Source organism: Sciurus vulgaris (assembly GCF_902686455.1).
Source record: "Sciurus vulgaris genome assembly, chromosome: 11".
Classification (NCBI taxonomy): Eukaryota; Metazoa; Chordata; class Mammalia; order Rodentia; family Sciuridae; genus Sciurus; species Sciurus vulgaris.
The window spans coordinates 81,205,480-81,230,340 of NC_136472.1; the positions used below are offsets into that span (position 1 = coordinate 81,205,480).

The window sequence follows — 24,861 nt, forward strand, 5'->3', positions numbered from 1 at the left end:
CTTTAACAAATTGTGCTCAGAAAACTGGAAATCATATGTAGCAAAATGAAATTAAACCCCTATCTCTCACTCTGCACAAAACTCGAGTGGATCAGGGACTTAGGCACTAGAACAGAGACGGTGTGATTACATGAATAGTGTGACTCTACGTTATGTACAACCAGAGAAATGAAAAGATGTACCCCATGTGTACAATGAATCTAAATGCATTCTACTGTCATGCATAATTAATTAGAACAAATAAATAAGACAAACATACAAAGATACAAGTTTAGGGTCAAATCTAAATCTTGAAAAGTATATTATATTTATAAAATATAAAATATTATATTTTAATGGTGTGTTATTAAGCACTTGCTGTTTTATTTTTAAGCTCTAAATGACTACTGTTTTTAAAAAACTTTTCATCTGATCCTATACAAGCAGAAAGCATCACTTTTTAAGACTGGTCACCTGATGAGGCCAGTCATCTTTAGCCATGCTTTCCTGTACAGCCTGGAAATCAGAGCAGCTACTTGTTCAGGTACCAAGGTCACTGGTGGTCACGATGGCTGAATCCATGCAATAGGTTCTTTCAGAGAATGGATGTGATTTTAGGTGCTTTTTGGCCTTGGGTCAATTTTTTGTATTTGGGCTACAGGCAATTTACAACTGTTGGATTTGTAGCTTTGTTGCATGGTTAAATATTAACAAACAAGCAAATGGAAAAACAAAACCAGAAAGTGCAGATTCAAAGGAAAGGACACAAACTATCCCTAGGAGATAATGTTTCCTTTTTTTATTTCAATATCTTTCACCAAATTTTGAATCTAAACTGATTCTTAAGGTAAAACTATTGGGCCCCAAATTAGGTCTTCAATCACAACATTGATATTTAAAATTTAAATTACTTATTCTTGTATTTATTTGAGTATTTACTCTCCAAATGAATCTTTAAAGTTTACTTGAATATTAAAATACTATTTGTCACTACAGAGGGCAAAAGAAGTAACGTGAATCTCCAGGCAAACATGATGAAGCAGAGGCCAAATTATTAACTAAATCATTCACTCATTAATTTATTCCTCAAATATTTACTGCATACCTAATATATGCCAAATGTTTTCTAAGACATAGATATAAAAAGCAGTGAATAAAGTGAAACAAATAACCCTGTTTTTATTTGGTTTACATTCTCATGGTAGGAATGGGTAGGAGAAAAACAAAAATAATAATGAAAATAGATCTTATTTAGAAATTACTGTATCTAAGTCATTTTGCTATGCTATGTGTATATTACCTTATTTAATACTCCTGAAGCTTGGACCATTCCATTTTGCAGATGAAGAAACTGAGGCTCAGAGAGGCAAAATATTTAGTTTCCAGTCATATTAACTACTCAGAGATAGGATTCTCTCAGTCTGTTACAGTTCAAAGCCTGTGCTTTTAACTATTATAAATATGACCTACACAACAGGCTTTAGAACTGGCGATAGTTGAATAATGAATTTGCAGATAAGAGTACACTCTAGGAATTATAATAAGTAATAATATGTGTTTAAATGGGAATTTTTGGTTGAATCATGATTATAAATTGCATATTCATATAATACCTACATTATATACTTATACTAATCATATGTAGACAACTATATACATGATGTATTTGTATTACTTATATAAATTTGTGTTAATTATATAAAAATATAATATGTACTCTAATACATATATGCAAATATATTTATATAAGCCTATAAATATTAATATAATATAAAATATTTCCCTTATATTCAGGTAACTATAAATTTCTATGTCTTTAAGAAAGCTGTAAATGAGTGATTTCCTATGCTGGAAAGCTTTATTTAATATATTCATAATTTTGTGCCTAAAATGATAAATTATGATTTTGCTATACTCATAAGATAAAAAAGACATAATGACAGGTTTTCATTCATTATAAAGTTACTAATGAAGGAGAATTTTCCTTTTAAAAACTTTCAAAAGCTTATACTAATATTGATGAAATCTTTTTTATTTATATTTTCTGTGAAATATTGCTTAAAAATAAATCTCATAGGTAAGATATTTACTCCAATAATCCACTTAAAATTTTATCTGATTTTTTATCTGATTTTTTCTCCAATTATTTCTACATACTTATAACACAACTTATCCACTTCTACCTTAACACCTTTCAAACATTTATTGACTAATAACAAAGTGCTATCAATTTTGCTATTTCACCAAGTTACACTTACCTATTTCTTTTTATATCCCAAAATAATTCAGAAGAAATATTACTGTAGCACAATATGGATAATAGTGTCTACATTTTTTAAACATCCTTATCAAGTCTCATAAATACATGAGAGAACATTTCTGTTCTGAAATGTTCTGTTCTGAAATAGGTCAGGACTAAATAGTGCATCTCCTGTTACCAATTGTCAGATGGTTGAATTTATATACTGAGGTGGAGGATTTTGTATATACAATAAATGAGGTTGTTCAAGTTGAATCATTTGATAAAGTAGTGCCAACGGTAATAGTCTTCAAATATATGGCTGACTCTTACTGCCAACTCTGGCAGGGACATTGTTCAGCAAGGGAGGATATGTCACACCTGAGACTTTATCAGTAACTTTGTGCTCCTAACTGGAGTTAGTCACTAGTCTCATTTCCTGAAAAGAACCGTTCTGATACTGAGTAGCATACTTGGATCTCTGTCTCAGATTATCACCCTGTACCTACTCTCTCAGGCTAGAAAGCTCATCCATGCTGGATTCTTCCCTCTCCTCAATTCCTGAGTTCTGTGAAGTGATACTGTTCTACCTCTAGAATGTTTTTACATTGCTATCCAGCTCATAGTATTGCTGTTATTGCCACAGTGTACCTGGATTTGATCCAGGCTCTTCTACCAAACAGTAGCTACCTTTATAGCATTTAATGAAGTCTTAATTTCTCCACCCATAATGTGGACATAATAAGTCTTCATTTTTTTTTGTACAAGTAATGTCAAATGTATTGTTAGTAGAATACATTATGTAGGATAGAGTAGCTACTCAATTAATTGCTAAATATTATTACTTTCTTCCCACTCTTCAAGGTGTTTTTTCCCCCTCCAATTCATCCTTTAGGATTCTATCAAAGTAATCTTGCAAAATTAGAGGATGTAATTAAAAAGTTTTTTATGACCCATCATTTAGCCCCATGATCCTCTGCATAGTCTATGACATATTCACACTGGGCTACTTCAGTCTTTCTCCAAAATGTCATGCACTTTCATGTCATAGCATTTATGTGTGGTTCTCCTTATCCTATAATGTCCTCCTCCTATCTTCTATTTCTTGCCATAGGTTTTAATTTCATCCTGTAGTGCCATAACTAGCCTTCATTGGAAAATTAAAATTCAAAGGGTTCATTAAACAAAGAGATTGTAATAAATCAATACTGTTATATAGATATAAAACTGCTACATTAACCAAGGGACAAGGGAGGGAGGGAATAGTTATACTCTATTAACTTGGGCCACACTAAGAGTACTGTTTTGGATTTGGAAATTACATTTAATCTTCAACCCTAGGAACAGGATGATAAGTGCTTTTAAATCATGTCACAGGAAAAGTCATGGTCATTCCCCTTGAGGCAATGGTTAGCATAGTAAAGAGAAAGCTGTAAACAAATATAAACATGTGCAATCACCTACTATTGAATGGGCAGTGGACTTCTACTGTGTGGTTCCTAAGAGTAGCACTAAAACCAATAAGCAAGGAGTTAAAAAAATCCTAACAGAAATACATCTTAAAGATGTCCTTCCTAGTCACTAGGACTAAGGGGAGGCACACTGAACTGTGTAAAGAGATAAGAATCTGCTGGCCCTCAGCATAGCAAATCAGGGCCCACAGGTCGGTCAGAACACATCAAAATGACCTTAAACTCAAACAGGCAGTGGACAAGATAAGCTGTGATGTCCCCGAGAGGTAGTGACATTACTGTTTATCTTCCATAAGACTTTTTCTTGCCTTTCCAGTTAGGGTGACTCATGCATTTCTTACATTCCACTGCGGTTGTTACCATAATCATAGCACTTTCCATACAACAAACCACATCTCTACTTCACTCGCTTTTAATGGGAGCTATTTCTGGATGGGGAATGTGTCATCAGCTTCTTATTCCTCACAGTTTCAACCATAGCTCCTTTAACAGAGAAGATGCTCAATAACAGGCATTGTTAAATTTTATGACCATGAGCAATTCATTGTCCTTTTAATGAGTTTTCTTAGCAGTAAACAAGAGCTTTGAGTTTGATGATCTAGCATTCTAAATAATGCTATATAGTAAACTTTCTAATTAAAAATAGGAAGATTACTTACTAATCATTAAAATATGTATGCCAATCTAAAAATTGATTTTGAAATGAGTAGGAAAAAAATTGGGTCTATTTCATATGGAGACTATTTGGAGGCAGAGATACACAAATATTTATCCAATGTAGTACTCTGTTGTTCCTGACCCCCTCTCTGGGTAAAAATTTCATAGAAGAAATTCCTTATGGTTTTATAAACACTATTGATTGATTATCAGTCCCAGAAAATATTTCTGATAGAAGTAAAATTCACCTTATGTATATTTTGAACATTTTATTGAAATAGACTATAAACTTTTGCAACTAGGCTGAAGATACACCCTTATTAGCATCACGCTTTGTAGACTTTGGAAATTGGCAACATCAGCGTCTAGCTATCTTATGACACCTCCTAAGTCTTCTATACTTGTTACTTCAGCAAAGAATGCAGTTTCTTTACATTTTCAACCATAAATAAATGTTAAAATAAATGTTCCTTGATCATTTCCAAAAGTTCTAAGTTAACTAAATCTCCTGTAAAAAATGCTAAATAAATTATTATGCATTATGTTATTGATAGTGCAATCATTAAAGATTTGTATTATAAATACAACATGGCAGGTTATAAAAAGTGCTCATGATGTAAAAAAACGAAGTAGAAGATGTAAAACTGTATGAATTCTAATAAGTTCAACAGCTTCCAGAATGATCTTATAAGAAATCAGATATAATCATATAATTCTTAGAAGAAAATTCTTTATGAGTCTCCTGCCTTTATGTCTATCTTGCTAGCAGAAGCACTGCCTGCCAATGCTATAGACTATCTTTTCAAGGATATTTGTGCCATATGGTATAAGCATACCAATCTAAAATTGCATATAAATTTTAATGATTAGAAAGAAGTTTTCCTATTTTTAATTAGAAAGTTTACTATATAGTATTACTGATATCTTTCCTCCTTGAAAAGGAGAGACAATGTCTCCCTCTGGAGCAAAGAGTGGGTATGTGTACTGGCCAGCATAATAGAGATAATGTCTTTCTTCAAAGAAAGGCTAGCAGGCTATCTGCTCATTATAACTGATTAGGGTTCCCTACACTTGGAGTGCCTTTTCTGTAAAGCAATTCACTCTATATGAAGGCATCACAAGGCCTTCTTTGTGTTATCCTGTGAGAATTTGGGTTAAAGAAACTGAAAATGTTGATACTTTGACTACAGTTACTATGATGAGTTATAAAGTCACTGATCCAGGAGTCTAAAACCTTCTGTCAGTATCCATGACAGTGTGGCAAGCTAACTTGTTAGTTTAAAGATAGGGTAAAAATATCCAACCCTTTACATTTTTTTGACATGAATTCTCTTGCCTGAACCTGTTTAACTTGCCTTCAGGATAAAATGGATAGTGATAGTAATAATACCCATAACAACAACAATAGTTAATATTTAATGTGTGGCAAACATTGTACAAAAATGTTATGTACTATATAGTCCTCATAATCATTCTATGGGATAGCTATGATTAGTACCCCCACTTGATGGGTTAGTCCCTGAGGAAGAGGCTCACTGGTTTGGAAGAACCAAAAGTGCCAATATCCTAATACATTTGTTAAGCAGTTTCTCTTTTTGACCTGATTTTTATTCATCTTTTGAGTTTCTGCTTAAAAAGAACTTCCTTATTATAAGAGCTCTCCTTTGACCTTCTATTTAGTCTTATTATGTCATGGAATTCTGTGCTTTTCCTTTATAAAGTGCTTAGTACAAGCAAGTTCATGTTAATTGCATGATTAATTAAGGGACCCTGTAATTGATTTTATGCTCTGGGTTTTCCATCCTACACAGACTCGCAGGTAAAAGGGTCAACCTCATGGTTGATTTTGTACTCCAAAGCTTTTAGCATGATAGGTACTCAGGGCATGTGCTGGATTAATGAAGGAATGGACTAATGAACTACATATGATATACATAACAAAATTTCGTTCATACATTGCTGTCTTCATTATTCCCTATATATTCTGCAATTTAGATAACTACCTTTTGTGAATAATTTTTATTGTAAAAATAAATAAGATTTGAGGGCCTAGTCCCTATGAGAAATTTCAGAGGCATTTTCAGAGTCTATAGAATACAGACAGAATTGCAGAAAATACAGTGTGCATTGGGCAATAATGAGGGCAGAGAACCAGACATGCTTACTATGGTAATTCTTGGTCACATATACACTTTAAGGACCACTTACTGAAAACTATATCATTTGAAACATTTCATGCTGATTTTTAAGATTTAATTGTACTCATTAGTTGTCCTAAAAGCCTCAGTGAGTTTTCAGTGTGACCTTTTGAGGGGTTGTTGCTTCTTAGATTTTAATGGTCTAGTTCATCTTTGCCATAAGTCATTTCATTTATTATCAACCTAATGCTCTGCAGCTAAGTGATAGAAAGGGTTGGGTCAAATAAATTTTGATTTACAAATTTCCCCTTTAAAGAAACAAATTTTCTAAAAATTATATTGTTTTGTACTTTAGAAGCTTATAAAATAAGAAATGAAAATATGAATGCTGCATTTTGTTAGAAGTAAATTCAAGTTCCCAGATTTCTCATGGTAAGATTGCTATATTATTTGACAATATTTAATAAAGACATATCATGTGCATAGCTTGGGAAAGAAGGGAACAAAGGAAGAGCATAACAGAATTGTTTACAATGTTGTAGTGGAGGTGAACCTAGGTTAAATTGGCCATTAATTCATTCATCCATTCAAAAATATTATTGGCTTCTATTTTTGGAAAAAGAAGTGTGAATGAAATCAAGTGCTCCCATGAATCAACTCCTTCCTCTGTAAGCAAAGCAGAGCATTTTTCATATGACCACTTAATACTCCAGATAACCTGTGAGGTAAATATTATTTCCCCTATTTACCACATGGATCTCAATGGACTAAGAAACATCCCAGGTCATTCAATCAATGAGAAGAGATATTAGAACAAACCAACACACAAAAAGAAAAACCAATCTAACCAAACTGCACAAAAGGCTTTTCAAAATCCTAAGTCAGTATGGCTTCAAAATGTAACCACTAAATAATCACATCATAGGGCTTATTCCTTCTGTATTGAAATTTAGACCTGACTGGTGAGCACAAAAATAACCATATGCATGTGATAGAAAATAAAAACACTAACAAGTTACAGGAAAAATGTAATAAAGTTGCCAAGAAAGAAGAATCAGCATTGAGATCTACCAAGGAAAAACAAGAGAAAAGGCCACAGGGAGGAAATGGCATTTGAAGATCTTACACTGAAGTTTTAGACACAGAAAATGTGAGAGAACATTTAATATGGGAGAAACAGCTTGAGAAAGAAGGTAGGAAAGGTAAAAGAAACATTCTAGGAGTAGAAATCACATAATTCACCCAAGACCTACTGAACACTGACTAATAAAATCTGATTTAAACAGTATAGGGAGGGAAACATGCAAGCAAGTGAATCTTATTTAGTACAGTATCAGATATTGAAAATGTGAAAGTATCAGAGAATAAAGAATGAAATATCATGGGGACTTTCTTTGGTTCTAAGTGAATTAGGATAGCTGTCCTGAAGTAGGACAAGAATTATTTTTAAATACTCAGATATCCTCTGTAAGTCTCAGTATTATGTGTTTTCTTTTAATCTGAAAAAGACAATAAGAGAAAATGAGGGTAGAAAGGATAATAACTTCATAGGTTGATCATGAGGGTCAAATGAACTAATGGATGTAATACATTTAGCGAGTGCTGGCTCATCATAGTGCTCAATAACTATCAGTTATTATTATTAATATTATAATCTCTTCCTGACACTACTCATAATGGAAGAAAATCATGCTCAGGAGAAGTGGCAAGGTGTTCCTGAGCAAGCTTTGAATTCCTTCCTGCTCTGAGACTCTCCATATATGTGTAGTTCTAGCCTATGGGTTCAGCTTTGTCTACTACTGCCAGGCACATCTCCCTCTCTCTAAGCCCACCTAGAAACTACCACCAGAACTAAGCCTCCTTGGACTTGCCTTTATTATGGCTATTGTCATATTATACTATTACCATCTCTTTACAAGCAAGGTCATTGATACTTAAAAGTATGATTCAAGTATCTATAAAATCAGCATCTCTCAAGAGCTCTCTAGAAATGGCACTTCTCATGCACATTAAAGTTTGAGAAGTTTCACCTAGAATATATATCCACTGAGGTAAGAATACATAATTTTTCATCTAAGTATCTCAGCTTCTAATGCCACCTAGTACACTGGTACAGAGTTAGCATTTAATAAATTATCACTGAATGTATGTCTGAGTGAGTAAATGAGATTATACATGCTTTCTTAGTTCCACTCCTTTTATTCAACTCATTTCACCTAAATTTTTTTCCACAGCCTTGGATACCAGCATTATCTTCCCACTGTGTGAACTGTCCCACAAGAGCTAAATTCCTAGCACTGAAAATCTCTCTCCCCACCCCTACCTCTTGGGACCTCCTATAGTACCTTGCATTGGTTATATGAGTGTCTACCCACCTTTTTTTTTTTTTTTTCTCTTTTACAAATAGCCAAGATATATGCCCCATTCTCACACACACACACACACACACACACACACACTACATATTTTCCTTGCCTCACACCCACCATTAGACTGTCCTGGAGGTCAAATATAATCATCCCATAATCATCTGAGATATTCCTAGAACAGTAAATACTTATTTCCTCATTAAGTATTTATTGAATTAAAGGTGACTGCTCATAGATGTTGAGAATGGGTCACTGACCAGAGGAGGGGACCCAATATGGAGCATCTATAGTCTCTGCAGACTTTGTTTCCTTGACTCACCAAATGTTCATTTAAAGGAGCTAAAGGAAACACAAGGTGACACATCACTCAATATTCAAGCAATTAGACAAAGGGGAATGAAGGGAAGGGAGGGGTTTAGGAATAGAAAAGACAGTGGAATGAATCTGACATAACTTTCATATGTACAAATATGAAAACACCACAGTGAATCTCAACATTGTGTAGATCTAGAAGACTGGGATCCTAATTAGAATAAGATATATTCCATGTTTGTATAAATATATCAAAATAGATACTACTGTCATGTATAGCTGAAAAGGACAAATTAAAAAAAGAGAGATTTCAGTGCAGAGTACTAAAGTGACAACTGGAGTGAAAGCAGCATGACCTTTGCTTTCTCCTGAATATTTAGTGTCAAGTTGCTATGCAACCTTGGGCAAGCCATTTCCCCTTTCCTGGGACCGTTTCCCCATCTTACAGTGGGGAGTACTGAAACATTTCTGAAGCTTCTTTAGGTGCTAATAATCTGTGATTCTATCCAGCTGCAAAATATTTGCAAATACTAATTACTCAGGGGAATGAGGAATTTCTGGCAATAAATTGAGTACCATCTTAGGGCAGACTGGTAGCAATGACTGACAATGTAAGCAACTGACCAAGGATTTACTTCCTTCACTGTGGTGAATACTTAGAAAGTAGAGACCATGAGGCAGTAAAACGTGGGAGACAGAGGAATTGAGTGTTATTGTAAAAAAGTTTAACTTTTTAAATTTACTGATATCAATTTCAAATTTTTGATGAAAAGAAAAGAGATGTTAAATACCTGAAAAGAATAGACTTACTCCAGACTGACTAAGAAACGAGAAGGGTCATTGTTATGTTTCATCCAAGATTACTTGTTGAGGAAAAAGGACTTTGATCCCTGGGATAATGTTGCACAAGGGTTTATACATCACAGGTTTATCTTCTAGTTCAATTTTCCTCTGAACATTTGATACAGGTCAACACCAAGAAAGTCTGGGAAGACTCTCTCTTTGTTCCAGGGAGGCAGCCTCAATGTCTCTATGTCCTGTTTGTGCCCTAGAAAGTGATCCACTGGAGAGTCTAATTAAATTTGCTATCTGAAGATGTGGGAGATGTGACTAATTATGCTAGGCTCTAAAATAGGGACAAAGAATTTTATCTGCGTCCTTCGTTAGTCATTAAATTAAATGAACAGTTTAGTAATAAACCCAACAGAGTAAATCAACAAAGTAGAATGCAGACTAGATTGAAAAGTTGGAAAGAAAAGGTATCAAAGCTGCAGGAGAATTGCGGTTGTTGAGCATTATAATGGACAATTTAAGCAGCTAATGTGCATTTCAGAAGTACACACACAGAGTACTCTGATACAAGAAGAGAGGTCTAGTTCTAAGATAGAAGGGTTTTGGAGTTGTCAAGATGACACATGATGACCTCAAAGCTGACAGCTCTCAAACTAAGAAAATGTTTGGTTAGTGGATAGTGTTTTCATTAGGTTTATTTTTCTCCTTCTATAGGGTCAAGGTCCTATGAGATTAACATCAAGTGAACAGGTCCTTCAAGCAACACTTCGAACTTGTTTTCTGAGTAGTTTTAGTTTGTCCTACAAGATTACTCAAATGTAAATTATGGTGATTTTAATTAAAAGCAAAATGTGACTTTCATACTGACGGTTTGATAATACATTTCAGTTGCTATTGATGCCTCTAATAGCAATGATCCCACAACAACACGGATTACCTGAGATGACATATTGAGTGTTTCAGTACCTACTATGTGTTTTATACTGTTCTAGAGTTTGAGGGACACTAACAAATTGATATTAAGTGTCTCTATATTCAAATGACGTAAAATGTAGTTAGTAAGACCAGGTCATTGAAATGAATGATTTAGCATAAAATAATCTTTAATTAAGAAATAGTTATTGGGCCTAGAGTGGACCAAAAAAAAGTGATATGAATCTAGAGAATATACAGAGTCACATAGGTGGGAAGGTTCAGGGAAGAATTCATAGAAGTAGTCATGACTTAGATAGATTTGGGTATGGCAGTAGAATTTGGAAAATCAGGTGATGAAGAAAGCCACCCAGAACAGAGAGAGAGTATAGGCAGAGAGGCAGAGAAGGAGCAAGGGAATGAAGGTCACAGTAAAGAGACCTGCCTGAATTGAGAAGTAAGTTAATGACAATCCAGATCACAGGTATAGGCTTAGTGTGTATGTGTGTATAATTTTATATTTAATATAAATAGTTCTCATCATTGTATACTACTTTTCCCATGGTTATTTTTCTCTAGGTTAAAACTTCATATTAGCAGATTTAAGAGCCTAAACCTTTAAACCTTTAATTTTCTGCTCCTCAGCACCTTGCTTTTGATTGTTTTTGCAAACTAATGGTTTGCTGTTGTTGTTCATTTCTTTTTATTGTGTGGGATTTTTCTTTTGTGCTTCAGATCCGCTCCTCTGTATACATAGTGTTAATGGGTGACATTTAAGAATGTTGGTTTTACGGCAAAATTATCCACTCCAGGTGTTATTGCTGGTCTCTGTTGCCATTCTAATTTTCAACCCCATTTTCCAACATGTTAGCCTCATAATATTTAATAATATGGAGCTATTAAATTGCTTTACTTTTTTATCTAGCAGGATCAAAGCTACAAAAAAAAGTTCATTCATAACGCTAGTATCGTGTAATGAATCAACTGAAATAGGGATCAGTTTACAGCACAAACTCAGAAGGAATAAAATGACACTCTATTTCCAAGTGAAAACCAAAAGGACTTTTGGATAGTGGATTATGAAATGTGTTTCTTTATTCTGGTGTTTTGAAGGTTATACAAAGGACTTGTTAATTTATATGCCAAAGTTTATAATATAAGAAGTTTAAGGCAGTAGAAAGAAAATAGGATTAACAAATAAAGCACAAAAGCAAAAACTGCAATCATATTTTTGTGTTTATATAATGTCATTTGCTGGGGGAACCAACATCAGATCAAGGCAATTAATATCATAACTAGATGGGCAGAAAAAAGAAAGAAAAATAAAATTGTCAGTGAAATGTGTGGATTTTACTTTGCAGAATGAAGAGATGTGAAAGGTTTTAATGACTTTGGACAAAACTGAAAGTTCACATTAAAGTGACATTACTGATGATGACTTGTATGTATTATAACTATCAAATTTATAAGTGGGTTGTCATAAATAAGATATATCTTATTTGGGGATCCCATGTTTCTAGTCTACTAGCTGCAAAGCCTGAATTCAAGGACTTTTGGAAAGGGAGGGTCCGTAGTCAAAACTGTAGGTTGCCCAAACACAGTGCCCCCAGAGGTAGTACAGGGGTGTCGAATAAAGGCCCTACAGAAAATGTATTAGCTGATTTGAGAGGGCTACCTGGAGCTGTGCCAAGAGCACATAATTATAAGTACAAATTAAATATTTAAATTTAAACTAATGCAATATTAACTTACTATCATATAAGTTCATAAAATAAAATATTTTAAAAATCATAAGGAGATTAAAATCTAAAGGATTCTTTCCCTGGAATGACAGTGGGTAATCCAACACTAAAATTTGTACATTGCAAGTTATTCTTTTTTATTTTGTCCCAGACCAGTAGAAATTGGGCCACAAACCAGGTGTAGTCCATGGATTTGTACATGAGAAAACAGTGACTTGTTAAACTAATGTAGAACAGAAGGTTTTATAGTATGTCTGTGGTTCTGTCAAAGGTTGGGGAAGAGTTTAACAGGTTATAGTAACAGGAAAGAACAAGGCAGGAAGGGCTATACTTATACTCAAAAAATCCCTCTTTTTCATTTCAAATTGAGTGTAATACCTGACCCCATAAGTTAATATGCTCAGAACTTCTGAATTTCTCTCTCTTTCTCTGTTTGTACATCCTTTAAATTCTCTATTTTTATCATGTTAATAAATTAACATATTCTTTTCTTGATACTCTCTGAGCACATGTACTCTATTATAGAACTGTTTTATAAGATTCTAATTGATTTTCTGTCTGCTATGGTTTCCTCTATTATGTTAGGAATCCCTTTAGGAAAAGACTATGTCTAATTTATCTTTGTATTCTCAATGCAGAACACAAAGCCTGCCTCAGGCTCACTAAATATAGAGCTATCTCTATATTTATTTGGAAAAAAATGAATAATGATTTAAATATTTTATTACTTTTTTTAAAAAATCAAGAATTCAATATTTGTCCAGCACATTGCTAGGCACCAGAAATAGAGGAAATAATTAAAACACAGCTTAAATGTCTCATAGTCTAGTGGTTAAGAAAGAAAAGGAAATCAAATAATAGTAATAACACAGTACGCTGGCTCCTATAACTTGAGGGCCTTATCACCCAGGCTGAGGGAAGGGTTTTTGGAACCAGCACGGAAGCTGCTCCTCTTGGGCTTATTATCATTTATGCATGTGAATATACTTGTGGGTGGGAGCTGGCACTGCAGCAGCCAGGAGAATGGTATGTGTGCCTATTAAAAGAGGGAGGAGGAGTTTAAGAATGGAAGAAGCTAGAACAAAGACCTCCAAGTAAGAGAGACAGTGATATGTATTTTTTGTATTTGTTGTTTTTCTGAGAATTGCAAGTAAAAGTGGTATGACCAAAAGAAAGGCCATGTGAGGAATGGAGGATTAATCATGGAAATGACAACCAGAGCTGCAGTTTAGAAGGCTTCAGATGGGCTGTAGGGTAGGGTATAAATTGAAGGTACATAGAGATCATGGCAAAAACCAGATGATAAGTACTGCTGATGTACAATGATTCTAGATGGATCTAGAGTCAAGGTAATGTGGAAAGATTGCCTAAGAATCATTCAAGAGATATTAAAGACACATTGATAGGATGCTTAGAAAGCAATTTAAGATAAATCAGTAGGAGGAAGCTAGAAAAATGTCCTGGTGCTATAACTTAGAAGTACTTAGCTTACCATGGGCCACATGTCACATGTAAACTCATTAACCCTCATAGTGACTCTCTGAGATATTATTTTCCCATTTTACATATTATGGACAAGGAAACTAAGGTGCAAAGGGTTTGCTCACAACTGAGGAATAAAGTCAGGATCTGAACTCAAGAACATGCTCTTATAGACTGTATCACACTATTAATGGCTATTTAGATAGTGAATATGGGCTGGGGCTGTAGCTCAGTGGCAGAGCACTTACCTCACACATGTGAGTCACTGGGTTTGATCCTTAGCACCACATGAAAATAAACAAATAAAATAAAGGCACACTGTCCATCTATGACTACAAAAAATTTAAAAAATTGGTGAATGTAACAGAAGCCAATGATTCAAAAGTCAAAGACAATGACTGTACCTTTTGATAAGCTTTAGGGCATTTGAGGATAGATGTTCAGTAGGTATTTAGCTGTATAAAGTGGAACCATGATAAGATCTGATTGCAGATATAGAGGTGAAAGACATAGAAACATAGTTAGGAACTAACTTTGTGTACATGTGTATATTTCACTAGGGAGGCTGGGGAGAGAGTGCAGAGTGGAAAGAGAAGCCATTGTAGGTGAGGTGGACAAATAAGAGATAGGGAGAAGAGGAAATCCTAAATGTAAGGGGAGCTCAGTCTGGTAATGGGATTGAGGGAGTAAAAAAGGGGGAGGTTCAGGAAGGAGCAAATCAGAGAAGGCAAGCATAGAAAAAGATACATTTTGCTACCAGTTAAAAAGTTTCCACTGGATTTGGAAACGAAGGATCTTCATAGCCTTGGTGAAAATTATTTTGGTGGAGGATTAGGAGCAAAATTATCTCCACTGCTCTGGAAAGTGAGTGGACATAAGGAAGGAGAGATTATGTAGATGATTCATCTAGCTGGGAAGGAGAGTATTACAATTACCTTTATACAATGGGATAGAGGGTATAATATAATAATAAAGCAAATGAAAGTAGGTATACATCTCAGCTCCACCAGCTATTGTCTATCAGTAAAATGGAAAAAAAAATAACTGTTATATATGTTAATTGGGAGAATTAGTGACCATGTTTGCAGAGCATATAACAAAAAGTAGTATTTAGTAAATGAGAACTATACTTATGAAAAGTGTAAAAAGTCTAAAAACCTCTAATTCTTCTGAAAAATTTATTATTTGAATCATCTAGCTGCTATAGGATAGACAAATCAGCTAAACTTTCAAGTGGATATATATATATATATGTATATATTTTTCTTTTTAGATATATGTGACAGTACAGTGTACTGACATTTTATACATACATGGGTATAATTTCTCATTCTTGTGGTGGTACGTAATGTAGTTACACGGGTTGTATATTCATATATGAACATAGGAAAGTTATGTCCAATTCATTCTATTGTTTTTCCTATTTCCATCCCCGATCCCTTCCCTTCATCCCCTTTTGTCTAATCCAATGAACTTCTATTCTTCTCCCCCATCCTATTATTATTGTTATTATTATTATTAGTAGTAGTAGTAGTAGTAGTAGTACTGGGAATTGAACTCAGGGTCACTTGCCCATTGAACCACATCCCCAGCCCTATTTTTTGTATTTTATTTAGAGACAAGGTCTCACTGAGTTGCATAGCACTTTGTTTTTTCTGAGGTTAGCTTTGAACTCGAGATCTTCCTGCCTAAGCCTCCAGAGCTGCCAGGATTACTGGTGTCCACCACTCCCCAGCATACCCCCTCCCATTATTGTGTTAGCATGATAATCTCTAATTCTAGACATTTTCTAACAATGCTATAATTTCATTCTTCTTCATGGCTGAGTAATATTCTATTGTATATATTATTTGTATCTGAGTATTAATATCATAAGGATATAATCTTAGTTTCATTGTTACTATAGGAATTTTTTAACTTTTAAATGAGTTTTAAGTTTTATTGAGATATAACTCAATACCATAAATTCATCATGCATTGACTTTTATTTGGGCAATGATCATTATAGTTTCAGTTTAAAACATTTTCATTACCCCTCAAAGAAATCTATACCCATTATCATTTGTTCCCAATTCCCACAAACTCTCCCTCCAGTCCTAGGCAATCACTAACTTACTTTCTGCCTTTATAGATTGCCCCATTATGAACATTTCATACAAATGGAACCATCTAATATGTAGTTCCTTGTGACTGATTTTCATTTTCAGTTAGCATATTTTCAAGGTTCACCTATGCTGCAGTATGTGTCTGTACTTCATTCCCTTTTCTATTTGAATGATATTCTATTGGCTAGATTTAACACATACAACCTATTCATTCATCAGTTGGTAGGCATTTGGATTATTTCCACTTTTTTAATATCATAAACAATGTTGCTATAAGCATTTATACACAAGTTTTGTATAGACATAAGTTTTCATTTCTCTTTTTTATATACCTATGAATGGAATTTCTAAGTCTATGTGGGGGAGGTTTAACAAAACTTAAACATACATATTACAAGCAATTAAACCAGCTCACAACTGTATAAAGCCAAACACAATTCCTTTCTCTAATTCAATCCAGTTTCTCTCAAGGTAAACACTGTTACGCTGAGGTAACAGTCCTGTGTCCTTGCAGACTTGGTCTATGGTTTACAACCTTCCCACATTCAGGAGGATTGCATTTAGCTGAATTTATAGGATTGTGTATGAGAAAAAGCAATGGCACCTGAAGTCTCTGACACAAGTTTTCTATCTGCCACAGACCACTTTTGTGATGGTATGGTTTAGGATACATCTTTTGGGTTTGCTGGACTGGTCTAATAGTTTCTCAAATTTTTAAGGGTTTGGGCACAATGTTTTCTAACCCTTTCTGGTCACATATTCTATGATTTAATGATATGTAGGGCTCTATGGATGGCTTATTTGAGATGCATTTTTCTTTCCCTTTCTTTTTATTTTTAGTTGGCAGAAGGAACATCAGAGAAAGGGAATGGCAATTACCATCACCTTACCAAACCCTGACATTTACTTAGCATGCTAAGCAAACTTTGAGTGACTGGTATTGAAAATTAAGTCCTTTTGTACATCTTAATCTGTTCCTTTTCAATCCTCTAAGTTTGCTGAATTGATTTTTGTTTTATTACCTTTCACAGGGTCAAGCAGAGCTGCTAAGAAGTATGCTTGCTATGTACTTGACCATACCTTTCAAAGTCCAATGGTGCACATTACAGTGACCCAACCCCTCAGGACATTTTAGAGGCATCCACATATGATGTGACTTCGCCACAGCATATGGTGTTATTTCATATTGAATACAAATGAAACATACTTTAACAAAAAGTAGATGCTTCTGGTTACATTGCACAAAGAATGGGTTGATGGAAATTGGTTTCTGTGATCTAAAAAACTCAAAAATAAAAAATCCCAGGGAAACTTTATGCATTGCCTTCCCTCAAAAGAACAAGGGTTAAATATACCTGGCTGGAAGAACTTCCCATCTTTTCTCTGCATTGCCTTGAACCTGGGGAAGAGCTTCCACTAAATACAAACTCCCCTTTGAACTTTCAGACTAAGTGTCACAGAAGGTCCACCCTTGTTATTCCCCTAAATATCTACTATGTACTCATGCATCACATGGAAAACATGTGAAGTTGTCCTTAAAGAGCCAAATAGAGAGAAATTTCCTGATTTCTTGTTACACAGTTATTACTTGAAAATTTGCAAATTGATTTGAGCTATTATGTTTATTTGGTTATTGATTGACACATTTTATGAATGGCTAAAGAAAATGTGGTGCAAATACACAATGGAATAGTATGCACCACAAAAAGAATGAAATCCTGTCAATTTTGACTATTCTTGAGGTTCATTATTCCCAAGGTAATTATGGGCTGGAAGTTCATAAAGAAATATGAATTGTTTGCAATCCCCCTCAGTAGTTGACTTTGGGTCTAGAAAGAAGAAAGAAAGCATCTGAAGACTATGATAACATAAGAAGGCAGTTGTGGGGTTAGAAAGAGCTTGAATATTGAGCACATATGAATTTCTGCTTGTTGAGCTAGGGGAAGGAGGGAGGGCTCCATGACACTTCATGAGCGTGGCCTCTTCGTCAGGTATGGCAAAACATGAAACGCATCAGGAGGCCTTTTAGAAAGAATGGAAAGAGGAAACCAATTCCACATGTTCAGGTGAAAACTCAGGAAACACAACTAGTATTGTGGAATTGACATTTATAGATCTGTGGTCAGAAGTACAGGACCCCTGGATCCAGCAGCTGCCTGAAGGCCCACTGGCCAAGGCTTTCACCTGCACCTATCCTGATTTCCATGGTCATGACCGATCTGTCCTATGGTAACTTTTAAACTTTGGGATTTAAAAAAGTAGATTACACTCTGAGAAAGATGGTGACCCCGAAACTGAATGTTAATGATACTCAACAAAAAAACCCATGTCTTTCTTTTCTGTTTCTCTGCAGGGGAAAGAGTCTGGATTAGAAACTGTTTTTGTGGGTTAGAAGGATCCCAGAGGAAAAGGCTCCAATATGAAAATAAGGGCAGGGAATCTGTCTGGGACAGCGATGGAGCTGCTCTGGACGACTGAAGTTGAACTTGGTCATGGGGACCTCCTCCCCTCCTGCTGGAATGGGAACCTGTAAAGGGGCAGAAGTGAGCATCTCCATGAAGTAACACGAGACTCACAGCTATGAAGGAGCTTCCCAGGGTGGGAAAAGTCTCTGTCAAAAACACCTTTGTAAAAGAGATGTCAAGCTTCTCACTTTGCCTCTGTCAGACAGCATCAAGATCCTAGAAGTCCAAACTAGACATGGAGCTCCAGCATGGACAATAGTGAGAAAGGAGATGTGTCTCTGAACTCATGTCATCTAAGGGGCTGGACCGTGACAAGTGTGAGAAGACTTAGGTAAGTTGTTATAAGTGAGGTATATCCTACAGGAAAATAATGAAAAAAAGGTTGTAGCGTAGGAGGGTAGAAATGCTTATCTAGGACAATCTGTGGGCCACCAAGGGACCCTGCAAGGGAGGAAAGAAGAGGCTTAGAAGTTCAGCAATTACAATGGGGGTATCTGGTCAGAGGCTCTTTATTCTTTCTTCCCACAGCCACTTTCCCTTGCCCAGTGTAGCCTAGAGCCTAGCACTAACATGGATTTCACTCTTTAGAAGAATAGTAAGAACTTAGAAAGTAACGGCTCAGACAAGAGTGGAAGGAGCTGGAAAGAAAACTGGGCTGTCATCTGACCTTCAGAGTTCACATGAAGAGTCTCTGAATGCCAATACTCAATAAATAAAACTGATAGTGTCAGGAGAGACCAGGTCAAAAATAAATAAGGTTAATATTGTATAATAAAAGTTAATTAAAATTCACATATAATTGAAATACACAATTCATAACAAATTCTTAGACTTTAAAAAAATTATAGATGACTGTGGACTATGGCCCCAAAATTAACCATCTAGGACTAGTGCTCACTTATCTTTCTGAGAACAGCATTCAGCCACATCTGGATTGTGTATCCTCAGAAGTATCAACCCTACAATAAGCATTTATTGTACATTTGCAGTCTGAATGATAGCTTGCTCTTCTGGAAAAATAAACAGGTTGGACCAAATTGTTTGATCCATCCGTGGGACCCCTCTGTCTCTGAATGTACATTAGTCTCTTGTTATCTTTTAATCCATAAGGTTGACACAAGGATATCCTCACAGTTATGCCAGAGACATAAGAAAGTAAGCAGAACATTTGATGGATTTGAGAGAGATGGAAAGAAAAAAGAGAAATCAGATTCTCATTTCTTATCTGCACAGTTAGGCCAATCCATTCTGTTAGGTAGAATGTCCACAAGAAAACTTTGTCAAGGGGAGGAGCCAGTGTTGAAGTCCAGTCTAAATGCTGTTTCCTGTGCAATAGGCCTTGGCATGCACATCCTTCTATGGAGGAAGGACAGCCTTTTGAAATTTAGACAATAGCTCTAACCATTTTAGCAGGGGCCCAGTATTTTCTCCCCTTTTAGAAACAAACCATATAATTCCCCTTTACCCTCCAATGTGTTTAATTTCTCTGCAACAGAGGGTTCTCAGGTTTTTGTATTTAATTTGGTATACACTTCCCTGCTGACTTACAAAACCCTGTTCAAGAAATCCCTTAAAATTCATAAGAGTCTAAGGTCTGCAGAACTGAATTAAAGGGTTGAAGTGGGAGATTAATTTTCTATGGTCTGAAAGGTAAATTTTAATTCTTTAATTAAAACAACTAATACTATATTGTAAAATATTTAGCTCTTTTGGTCAACACAGGCAGACTTGCACAGACCCTCCACTATAATGCCAAGCCTACCATTGATCTCCAGTCACAATTTACTGGACTCACCATGAATGAATAGCTATGAATGGAAGCAGACTTCTATGATAGTTCTTTAACAAAAATTCATTCTCATCTCAGTCTGAGGCATCTATTTGGGACAGGGGTATCATAATATTTCATTTAATATGCACACATATCATGATGCTAAAATTTATGGTCTGCTTCACATTTAATAGATATTGCTCTAAGCTCTTTACATGTGACTTCATTAAATTTTCATAGTGGCCTCATGAGATGAATACTATAATTATTGTTATTTTACAGATGAGGAAGCTAATACTCAGAAAAATCACTTGCTCATATTTACAAAGCTAGAAAGTTGTGGAGGCAGAATCCAAACCCTAACACTGACTCTAGAGTCTCAGTTCCTATTCATATATTCATTGTCTGTCTATCTACTTATCATCGATAGAAAGAGATTTGACAGTAGTTAAACGGGGTACACTTTTTCTCAAGCCGAATTCATTACCTAAATGGTGTTATGTGTGACTAGCACAACATTTAATAAGTATTTATTAAAACCTAGATTCTGGTACCAGTCTATTCAGGTTCAAACCCTACCTGTTTGACCCCCTACTTAACTTCTTCAGACCTCATTTTTTTTTTTTTTACCTGAAAAATGGGAAAATAGTGACACACAATTTCTTGAGATGTTATGGAGATCAATGAGTTGATCTGTGAAAAGTACTTCCTGGTAGGTGATAAGATTATAAGTATGATGGTGATTGTGGTTATTGTTATCATTTTAGTCATGAACATCACCCACGGATGGCATCAGCCCTGGTAGTACTAGAGCTACCTGCTGGGCACCGTTTTGGTCACAAGGAATATATCAATGAATAAAACAAAATCCTGCTTACAGGTAACAAATACAAGTGTACGTCCTGATGTCCTCATTTTCAATGATCTCATCTCATTGTTCTACTTGTTTGTCAAATCATATACTGCATTTTTTCCTATAAAACTTCCTGTAACCATACCTACCTTTTAGGTTGTTTTAAACATAAAATAAGTTAGTTACATGTCAAAGTTTTAGAACAATGCCTAGCATATAAAGCACTCAATACATATTAATGAGTTTAGTTAATATCTATGCCATGAATGTTATGGTTTAAGACTATCTCCAGTTTTTCTGAGTCCTACAATTTGTTGCTATAGTGATACTGTGCAGAATGTTCTCATTACTCCATAGAAGACTGCTTTCAAAATTGTGCTTATTCTCTGGTCTTAGTGCCATCCCCTAATACAATGGCAATTAAAATATAAAGATAGTTCTCAAAACACCAAAAAGACATCCTAAAACTAGGGAAAATATTCATGCAATCTGAATAGAGAAATTATTATATTTTTTAAAAAGCACATCAATTTAATTTAGATAGTTTCATCTCAGAGTCATTGTAACATCAAAGAACAGGACTTTTTGAGTAAGATCAATCGCATGGTTCACTTCCTGGCTCTGCCATAACAAGGTATTTGACCCTGACAGAACCTTCCACTCCCATCCTACCTGCCGGGGTTGCTGCACAGAATATACAAGTGCTTTTAGAACAGGGTGAGTTTGTCTTTAACTTACAAATTTTGTGCTTTTAAAAATATTGAATTCTTAATGAATATTTTCCCCTAGTATCCAAGAATAGTTTTTAAAAATTGTGGGACAATAGACAAGGCCATTAACTTTGTAAAAAGTGTCTATGTAGAGAATTCGGAGAGTATTTCTTTCACTATGAATCCTTGCATAGATCACATTGCAGAAGGAAGTGTCTGTAGAGCTGAATGTGGCAAAATCAGCCTCTGTGCCTTTGTGGGAATCAATTAATCTCTCCTTATTTTTCCTAATTCAAATTGGGTTTAGTAATCATCTACTTCAAAAAGGCAGCAAAAACCTTTGAAAAAGAAGCTGCTGCATAAATTCAGAAAGGGACTACACCTTATGAGCCATGCCCTGAGGGCTTCTTCTCCTGGTTTTAATTAAAAATAAAATTAAGAATTCTTTAAGATCATATCAGTCTTTTAAGGGCATAAGAAGGTCAATGGTTTGTTAAGCATCTTCTTTCTCTTTTTAATGGTGCTATTTTCCAGATTAAACAGTGTGGCTAAGGCTCAAGTTTCCTTTCAGGATCCATAAATCCCAGGCAGAGTAGATGAGAGGAGGACTGAGTGAGAAGCTGTGGTATGCACAGCAAGTGGCACTAAGGCTCCCTGAGGACACGAGCTTGGCTGTGCACATGTCCTGGGTACAGAGCCCGGACCCCTTCACTTGTTAGATTAAAGCCCACTTTCTGCAAAGTTGCTGGCATTATTAGAAATGACAGGATACATGCATAGAAATGGCATAGTCCCTGATTATTAATCTCTATTCCATATAGAGAAGCTATTATTTTGTTCACATTCCTGAGAAGATACATGGAGGGCAGAAATAGCACTACATGAGCAGATACAAAAGATATATAAGTATGAAGTCTTATATAGGTTTAGAAGCATGCCACCTTTTATAGGGAGTCTATAAATGTAAAATTAAACAGAAACTATATGACTTTGCCTGCTAAGACTGCTAAGAATGATAGCATCAGTGGCGTTTTTGTGGCCTTCGGGAATTTACCTGTGCTGATAAAACATTTTTCACCTGATTTGTTATAGCAATAAAAATAAATATACATGAGCTTGCAATTTTAAAATAGAATAAGCATATGGAAACAATTAATAAAGACTAATGTAGATAGTGCCTGGATAAAAATTCATTTGCTTTATTTCCCTTGATCCTCACAGCCTTTCTGTGAGGGAATAGCAAAGATATGATTATTCTCCTTATTTTCTGAAAAGCAAGTTGAAGTTCTGAGAGAGAAGTGCTTAGTTGAGATGTATATGATTAATACGGCTAAAGAAAGTCCTTGAACCTAGATGATTTGGGTACAGTACTTGCTCTGCTACAATTCTACAATGCCACATAGAAACCACCTAAAATGAGAGACCTGAAATATTTTGTCTTCTTTCCCTCATATTGTCTTCTAGGAGTTTTTTGTTTAAGTGTATTATTATGGACAAGAGTGTACACTCAAGTCAAGAGGAGGCAATGTGGTCACCTAGTAAATACTCCCAGCCAGAGATTTCTTCCCCTGAAACACTCAATCACCTAGTGCTATTTGATAAGTAGTTCTAAATCCATTTGTAACTATCTCTACAGTCTCAGTTCTGTTTTTCAAGATTTTTAGCCTACTGTTTGATACACACATACTAACTAGTTTCCCTGCCTTCAAATGCTTTCATAGAGCTGACAGGTCAATCTTTCATTGAACACAAATCAGATAGTGTCTTTGCTCAGCTTTGAAAGTCTTCAACAGCTCCCCACTGCTATGGGATAAAATATGAATTTCTCAGCCTGGTAAGTAAGACCCTCTATGATTTTCATCTGTCTGTGTATCTCCAACCTCATCAACCACACTTAGCTACACAGAGTTAGCGACACAGAGTTAGTTCCGGGATGCACTGTACTTTTATGTACCATCAGATTTAACTGTGTGCTACTAAATATTTACTTAGAAAGGATTTCTTCACTAATATGACAGATAAATTCAGTATCTTTCTGATAATTGCAAGAAAAACAGAAGTAGAGTTAGGGGACAACTCCTCTGCTTACTTTTTGAGATTCACATGCACTTCTATTATAGATTAGGTCTAAAATTTATATTTTATTTCAGAATTATAGATTTTGAGACAGTTAAAACATTAAAAGTCCAGATACATTTTCTCAAAAATAAAGAGCTTGCCAAAGATAGGGCACTATAGCTTTGGCATATGATTGGGATCTAGTGAGATAAAGATCTTGTGTTGTGTCCCCAAACTAGAAGTTTTGAGGCTGCCAACTTTATATTCCACAAAAAAGAAGGAATCATAGATGTAGATTCCCTGAGCCCTGCAAAGCATAGTTATAAGCTAGATTGGCAGGTGGACATATGAGAAGCAAAGATTATATTTTCCACAGGCAATGCTTCTTATAAATGCTTAGGAGTTGGCAACACAAGGTGTGGAAGGGGAACTTTCCTGAGTGTATATTCACACCTCTGTAGAAGGGACAGCCTAAGATCATGTTGGCTTCCATTAGCACCTCTTATACCAATATGATTTTAGTTATGTTAACTTATATAAGTGTAAGGCCATTAACTTGAGGCTGTCTTCATATTTTGAGTTCTTACATAATCAGCTTCAACAATAAATGAACAAACTAAAACCTAACTTAGAAGTATACTTTATAAACAAGTTAGCAGAATTTCAGACAATCACAAGCAGCCAACTCATTCTACCAGGCACAGATAAGGCACATACTTTATTGTAGCCAATCAGGTGATTTCTTTACTTTGTTTCTGTGTTTGACCTATTAAAGGTCACTGCATACATTGCTGGGTGGGATCTC

At 35.2% G+C, this 24,861-nt stretch overlaps 1 protein-coding gene and 1 long non-coding RNA gene across 24 annotated transcripts in view; one reads left to right on the top strand and one right to left on the bottom strand.

The window, feature by feature from the left end:
- The window catches only part of DLG2 (discs large MAGUK scaffold protein 2), a gene marked incomplete at its 3' end in the record, with an annotated part of 2,081,919 nt that overhangs the window by 420,304 nt on the left and 1,636,754 nt on the right, over positions 1-24,861 (bottom strand). The window lies entirely within an intron of this gene.
- The window catches only part of LOC306640916, a 43,604-nt gene continuing 40,561 nt past the window's right edge, over positions 21,819-24,861 (top strand). Inside the window, exon 1 of the long non-coding RNA XR_013757961.1 lies at positions 21,819-22,005. This is a non-coding gene — a long non-coding RNA (uncharacterized lncRNA). The remainder of the gene's footprint in view (positions 22,006-24,861) is intronic.